Here is a 7303-nt window from a genome sequence, read left to right as displayed (position 1 = left end):
AATTAAAACCACATTGAGATACCACCTTACACCAGTTAGAATGGCCAAAATTAGCAAGACAGGAAACAATATGTGTTGGAGGGGATGTGAAGAAAGGGGAACCCTCTTACACTGTTCGTGGGAATGCAAGTTGGTGCAGCCACTTTGGAGAACAGTGTGGAGATTCCTCAAGAAATTAAAAATAGAGCTTCCCTATGACCTTGCAATTGCACTACTGGGTGTTTACCCCAAAGATACAGATGTAGTGAAAAGAAGGGCCAACTCTACCCCAATGTTTATAGCAGCAATGGCCATGGTTGCCAAACTGTGGAGAGAACCAAGATGCCCTTCAATGGACGAATGGATAAGGAAGATGTGGTCCATATACACTATGGAGTATTATGCCTCCATCAGAAAGGATGAATACCCAACTTTTGTAGCAACATGGACAGGACTGGAAGAGATTATGCTGAGTGAAATAAGTCAAGCAGAGAGAGTCAATTATCATATGGTTTCATTTATTTGTGGAGCATAACAAATAGCATGGAGGACAAGGGGAGTTAGAGAGGAGAAGGGAGTTGAGGGAAATTGGAAGGGGAGGTGAACCATGAGAGAGGATGGACTCTAAAAAACAATCTGAGAGTTTTGAAGGGGCAGGGGTGGGAGGTTGGGGGAACCAGGTGGTGGGTATTGGAGAGGGCATGGATTGCATGGAGCACTGGGTGTAGTGCAAAAACAATGACTACTGTTACGCTGACAATAAATTTTAAAAAAAAAGGAAGAAGAAGATGTGGTATATATATATAAAATGGAATACTCTGCACCCATCATAAGAAATGAAATCTTGCCATTTGCGTCGACATAGATGGAACTAGAGGGTATTATGCTTAGCAAAATAAGTCAATCAGAGAAAGACAACTATTATATGATCTCCCTGATATGAGGAAGTAGAGATGCAATGTGAGGGGCTTGGGGGGTAGGAAAAGAATAAATGAAACAAGATGGGATCTGAAGGGAGACAAACCATAAGAGACTCTTAATGTCACAAAACAAACTGAGGGTGGTTGGTGGGAGGGGGGTAGGGAGAGGGTGGTGGGGTTATGGACATTGGGGAGATTATGTGCTATGGTGAATGCTGTGAAGTGTGTAAACCTGGTGTCACAGACCTGTACCCCTGGGGCTAATAATATATTATATGTTTATAAAAAAAATTAAAAAATTAAGAATATATATATTAAAAAAACCCACCTAATTAAGAAGACATCATTGGGTAAATCCTTGGAACAGTTTTTCTTTAATAATAAGATCTGAATAGCATGATTACATAGGGATAATACAAATCTGCACATCTGATAGGTTACACAGAGCTAAATACACACAAACACACTCATATAAATAAGTACATGTAAAACTGGTAAAATCTGAATAAAGCTAGTAGATTGTATCAATGTCAATTTCTTGGTCATACTATTATACTATAGGTACATAGTATGTACCACTGGGAGAAAACTGATTGGAGGGTACATAGGATCTATCTACAATATTTCTTTCAAATGCATATGGACCTATAATTTCTCAGAATAAAAAATTATAAATAAATTAAAAAGGAAATTCAGTCTTAATTATGTGTAATTAAAATATTCTAATATAAATGTGTTTCAAGAAATACATACCTATATTCCCTTATGGGGAACATATCTAAGCACAAAGGCTAATTTTGTTTCTAGGTTTTTAGGTTTAAATCACTTTTTTCCCCCACTTGGCTCAATATTAGTACACTTTACATGATAAATTAAACACTCTAGAGATCTGTCAAATGGCCTCATTGTTTTTTCTCTCCTTCAAATATCCAGTGCTGCAACATTCTGAACCCAAAAATTTTCCTTCCCTTTCCACAGAAAGGAAAATCCTATTATTGCTTAACTTCTTTTAGTAAGTAGTATATACCTCATGCAAACTCTAGAAAACTACCTTGGGTAATTCTGATTTGATAATTCTCTGTTAATGGGTTCTATTTTTAAAAAGAAGCCAGAAAGCCCAAGTTTACTCTGCTATTTCGTGTTTAAATTCACTGTCTCTTCCCAAATAGCTGAACTATTTGTCCTCTCTCAAACACAGTATTTAAAAAATAAAAGAGATGGGATGAGGATTTTCCTTATTGGAGACACACATTTTATTTGAATTATTATTTTGAAACTTTGTAAAGCCTTTCCTTTTACCTAATACTTCACTGACCAATTTTCCTCAATCTTGTTACGTGCTTAAGTATGCTATCCCTGTTCTTGTCTCTTTTCTACTGCAAATTTAAGTGGAAAAGGACCCATACAATATACAACTGAATCTCTGTAACATATGCACTAAGCCTTTACAACATTTTCTCAACCTGGGTTAGGCCATCTAACTCTTGTTTTCATGACTCTTTATAACGGCTAATAATCATCTTATTTCTGATACTGGCCTGTACTGCAGTTTGCTAATGTATCCTGTCCACAGTCTTAAGTGATTCTTCATAGTTATTGTCACATCAGATAACTCGACATTTCACACTTATACAAAAGGAGGAGGAGGTAATAAGATTAGTACAACTATAAATGATACTTTCTCAGTAACCTCCTGTTCAATAGAATTTTGGCAATGGTGCAGTCCCAAACACCACAAATTAGTATCATGGAGCCTTTATCTACCTTTGGCCAAAATGGTAAACTGAGATATAACACAAATACCCTGAAAACTGGTAACTGGCTTAGAAAGGAATAGCAGGGACACCTGGGTGGCTCAGTGGTTAAGCAGCTGCCTTCGGCTCGGGTCATGATCCCGGTGTCTTGGGATCGAGTCCCACATCGGGCTCCTTGATCATCAGGGAGCCTGCTTCTCCCTCTGCCTCTGCCTGCCATTCTGTCTGCCTGTGCTTGCTCTCTCTCCCTCTCTCTCTCTGACAAATAAATAAATAAAATCTTTAAAAAAAAAAAGAAAAGAAAAGAATAGCAGCCCATGATGTCCCCGCTGAATTTAAATAATTTTTTAATATTTAATTTGTTTGAGTGAAAGAGAGAACGTGAGTGGGGGTAGGAAGAGAGGGACAAGCAGACTCCTCCAGGGATCCTGACATGGGGCTTGATCCCAGAACCCTGGTATCATGACTTGAGCTGAAGGTAGATGTTTAACCAACTGAGCCACCCAGGTTCCCCCGAATTTAAATAATTTAACAGAGTATCAACATCTGATGACATTACTCCATAACCATAATAGAACTAAGTAAAATACAAGGACATCATACAATAACAAAAATTCCTATTTATACCTCTCTCTTACCAAACTATGACAATTCTAGCTCTACTTTTCCATTTTACCTCCTAGATTAAAAATTATTAAAATATGCAATTACTAATTTGCCATAATTCCATGACAAATATTAATCCAGAACAGAACCCCCTTTTCTTTTCCTTCTCAAAAATCATCTAGGATAAACCAAAACACTGTAAAAAACCCATCCATCCTTTACCAAAACAACCTACAATATCACATTTGTTTCAAGTTAATAAATAAAGCAAGTTAATAAAGTTTGACTTTAAGTGTGTTCCCGGTGATCTTTAGACATTATGGTTTATCAAGCTCACACACAAGAAGGCAGCTTAATAAGAAAGACTATGGGGGCGCCTGGGTGGCTCAGTGGGTTAAGGCCACTGCCTTCGGCTCAGGTCATGATCCCAGGGTCCTGGGATCAAGCCCCACATCGGGCTCTCTGCTCAGCGGGGAGCCTGCTTCCCTTCCTTTCTCTCTGCCTGCCTCTCTGCCTACTTGTGATCTGTCTGTCAAATAAATAAATAAAATCTTTAAAAAAAAAATAAGAAAGACTATGACTATTCCAAATATTGGTTAGGCTGTAGGTTAAATGGCAATTACAGCTTGTTGATGTGAATGTAAATTGGCACAACCACTTTAGAAAATTCTTCAACTATATCTACATAAGCTAAATATATAACTGCCCCATGTCCCAAGAGTTCCATCCTAGATTTATATCCCAGGGATAAGGAAACACATATTCACTAAAAGATAAAGCATGGAATGTTCATGGATGTTTTAATCATAATAGCACCAAACTGAAAGCAAGCCAAAAAAAAAAAAAAAGTAAATTACTTGTTTAAAATACTACAGCAATGTGAATGAATGAATTACAATTATACTTAATATGAATTAATCTCAAAAACAGAATATTGAGCAAAGAAACCAGACGTTAAAATGCATGCAGAATGAATCCCTTTATTTAAAAAAGTTCATTAAAAGGGGCACCTGGGTGACTCAGTCGTTAAGCATCTGTCTTTGGCTGAGATCATGATCCCAGGGTCCTGGGATCAAGCCCTGCACTGGGTTCCCTGCTCAGCAGAGAGCCTGATTCTCCCTCTCTCACTCGCCCTGCTCATGTTCCCTCTCTCATTGTGTCTCTCTCTGTCAAATAAATAAACAAAATCTTTAAAAAGAAAATAAAGTACAAAAAGAGGTTCTAATGCATCTAGAAGTTAGAATATTGGTCACACCTGAGAGTATTAGTTACTTTTAGCACAAAGGAGATTTAGATAGATGTGGTAATCTATCTAATAATAATCCTCTGCTTCCTGATCTGGATTACATGAGTATATAAATTTGTGGAAATTCACCAAATGTGTATATACAAGATATGTCCACTTTTCCATTTGTTACAATTTTTGTTTTGTTTTGTTTTGGGAATTGGCAGAACCATCTGAGGTTTTATTTGGGAAAAGACACTTGAATTGGCTTTTAGTTGGGGCCATGGACAAGAGTGGGTACCCAAGGGAGTAGAATACCCCTAAACGTAGGCTGAGGACTGAGGCTGAGCCTCAGGTGTGTCTCCTGTTCCAGGCACTCCCCTGCATAGCATCTTCCTCCAAAGGCTTTATGGTAGCCATAGGAGTAGGGAGGTTGGGAGGGTCCACAGTGCTTGTTCACTTGGACAGGAGGACATCAGATGACTCAAACACTAGCTTCCCACCACAGGTCTCAATCTTCTTCACAACCATGACCTTGGAGGAGCTGACATGGCTGAAGGAACAGGAGCCCCCACAAGAGATGAACCTGGACTGGAAGCTCAGGCTATAGTTGAGACCAGAGCTTGTGAGGCCCCTATAGACCAAGCTCAGCCCACCTGAGTAGCTGCTGGCGATCTTAGTATAGATATTCATGTTCTGCATCTCAGCCTCCAGCCAGCTCTTCTCACCCTCCAGTAGCTTGCAGTATGTGGTGATCTCAGTGTCCACAGCCAGCTTGATGTTCATGAGCTCCTGATACCGTGCAGCTGCCAAGCCATGTCCTCCTTGGCTTGCTGCAGAGCAGTCTCAGCCAGCTTGGCACTGGCATCCTTTAAGTCCGGCTCATTATGCTGCTCAGTATCACTGTGGTGGCCTCCAAAGAAGCCCTCTGGTATTTGAGGCCCTTGATCTCCACCTGGAGTCAGGTGATGTTCTGGTTCATCTAGGAGATCTCCATCTTCCTGTAACAGATGTCATCCCCATGCTTCCCAGTCAATGTGTGCAGCTCTTCATACTTGATCTGGTACGTGGTCTTGGTCTCAGCCCAGCCATAGTTGGCAGTGTCTTTGTAATGGGCTTTGACCTCAGCAATGATGCTGTCTAGGGAGTGGATGTTGTCCATAGACAAGACCATGGAAGTGTCCGAGATTTTGGACTACAGCTCATGGATCTCCTCTTCATACAGCTGCCTTAAGAAGACAACCTCATTGGTCAGCCCATCCAGGTGGGACTTCAGCTCTACCTTGCTCAGGTAAGTTTTGTCCACATTCTTCCTGATGAGGACAAATTCATTCTTCATGTCTGAATGCACTTTGATTACACCCCTCATATTTATTCTTGAAGTCCTCTACCAGCCCCTGCGTGCTGCCAAGTCTAGCTCCAGCTTCAGCTTTTCCTGGCCCAGTGTGTCCAGCTATTGCTAAAGGTTGTTGATGTAGCTCTTGAACACGTCCATGTTGCTCCAGACTATTTTCTGCTGCTGTAGATGGTTCCACTTGGTCTCTAGAATTTTGTTCTGCTGTTCCAGGTACTGCACCTTTTTGATGAAGGAAGCAAATTTGTTGAGCATCTTGATCTGCTCCTTCTCCTGGGTACACACAGTCTGGATGTTGGGGTCCACCTCCAGCTTAAGGCTGTTCAGCAGGCTCTGGTTCACTGAGATAGCTGTGATGTCCTCCATGTCCCTGGCCCCACAGTAGGCCCTGACCATACTCATGCTGGTGCCCAGGCTACCCCCAAGAGCTGCTACTGTTGCCCATTTGGGAGAAGGCAGAGGAGCTGATTCCAGTGCCAGGTGTATTCATGTACAAGTAGCTGCTAAAGGCTCAGGGGCTGGAGGTGGACACCTTGTAGGACTTCTGGGTCACCCTGAGGGACATGGTAGTGACTGGAGTGGAAGAGAGCAGGCTAAACCTGACAGGTTTGAGAAGGAGCTGAGAAGCTGCTTTGGGGTAGGCTAACGTTTTTGAATTTACAGGTTTTCATAAAAATGTAAAAGGCACACAAAAACTGAACTCTCATTCTTGCATAGTAAAGATTCTATTTTTTAAAAAAAACTACATTAAAAATAGTTACTGTATCATTCAGAGTCCCACTATGAAACAGATGGCACATTAAGAAGTTAGTTGAAATAAGTTAAGGAAGAAACATTTCTTGGAGGTATAAGCAGAGTTCAGTATGCCAGTATGCCATGAGACGCACTCAGGAGCTAGCAAGAGTAGGAAGCTCTTAAGCCTCATCGTGGAGGCAGAAGGAGTCACCAAACAGTAGCAAAGACTGTATTTGCAGATAATGACCACCTCAAAGGGAGCAGTCACTGCCAAAATCTTATTCTGGCAGAGGAAGGAAAGAGAAATAATTAACTTTGATCTTTCTTTTTCTTCCCTCAATCAGCTCTCATGTTGCTCATCCAACCAGAGTCAGGGGGACAGGGATTTCAGTAAGTGCAATTTAAAGAAAGTAGATTCCCAGAGCATAGAGCAGAACAGAAAAGGGCAGAGAAAGAGTCTGCAAGGGTAAATGGAGAAAAACTAGTAATTATAGAGTCTATAAGGTACTTATAAGGGATTATTTCTGAGAACTGGGTATTATGCCTCCATCACAAGGAAAGCATGTACTTTTCATTTTTGCCACAAGTTCTTTCATTTTTTTCATCTCCCTTTCTCTGAGACTAATTGTCATTTGAATTGTTATATTTTATTGCTTCATTTTTTGAAACACCATCTTTAGATGTTGATCACCATAAAATAGTATGATGAGTCAGGAGAGCAGAAATTTCT

The 7303-nt window shown here is 40.5% G+C and overlaps 1 pseudogene; it reads right to left on the bottom strand.

Annotated features, from left to right (window-relative positions):
• Nucleotides 1–4940: 4940 nt before the first annotated feature.
• On the bottom strand, nt 4941–6403 carry LOC125095739 (keratin, type II cytoskeletal 8-like; annotated as a pseudogene).
• Nucleotides 6404–7303: the final 900 nt, after the last annotated feature.

The sequence above is a fragment of the Lutra lutra genome, chromosome 3, assembly GCF_902655055.1.
Source record: "Lutra lutra chromosome 3, mLutLut1.2, whole genome shotgun sequence".
Lineage (NCBI taxonomy): Eukaryota > Metazoa > Chordata > Mammalia > Carnivora > Mustelidae > Lutra > Lutra lutra.
Note: the sequence above shows the minus strand (reverse complement) of the source record. Positions and strands in the feature narration are given on the sequence as shown.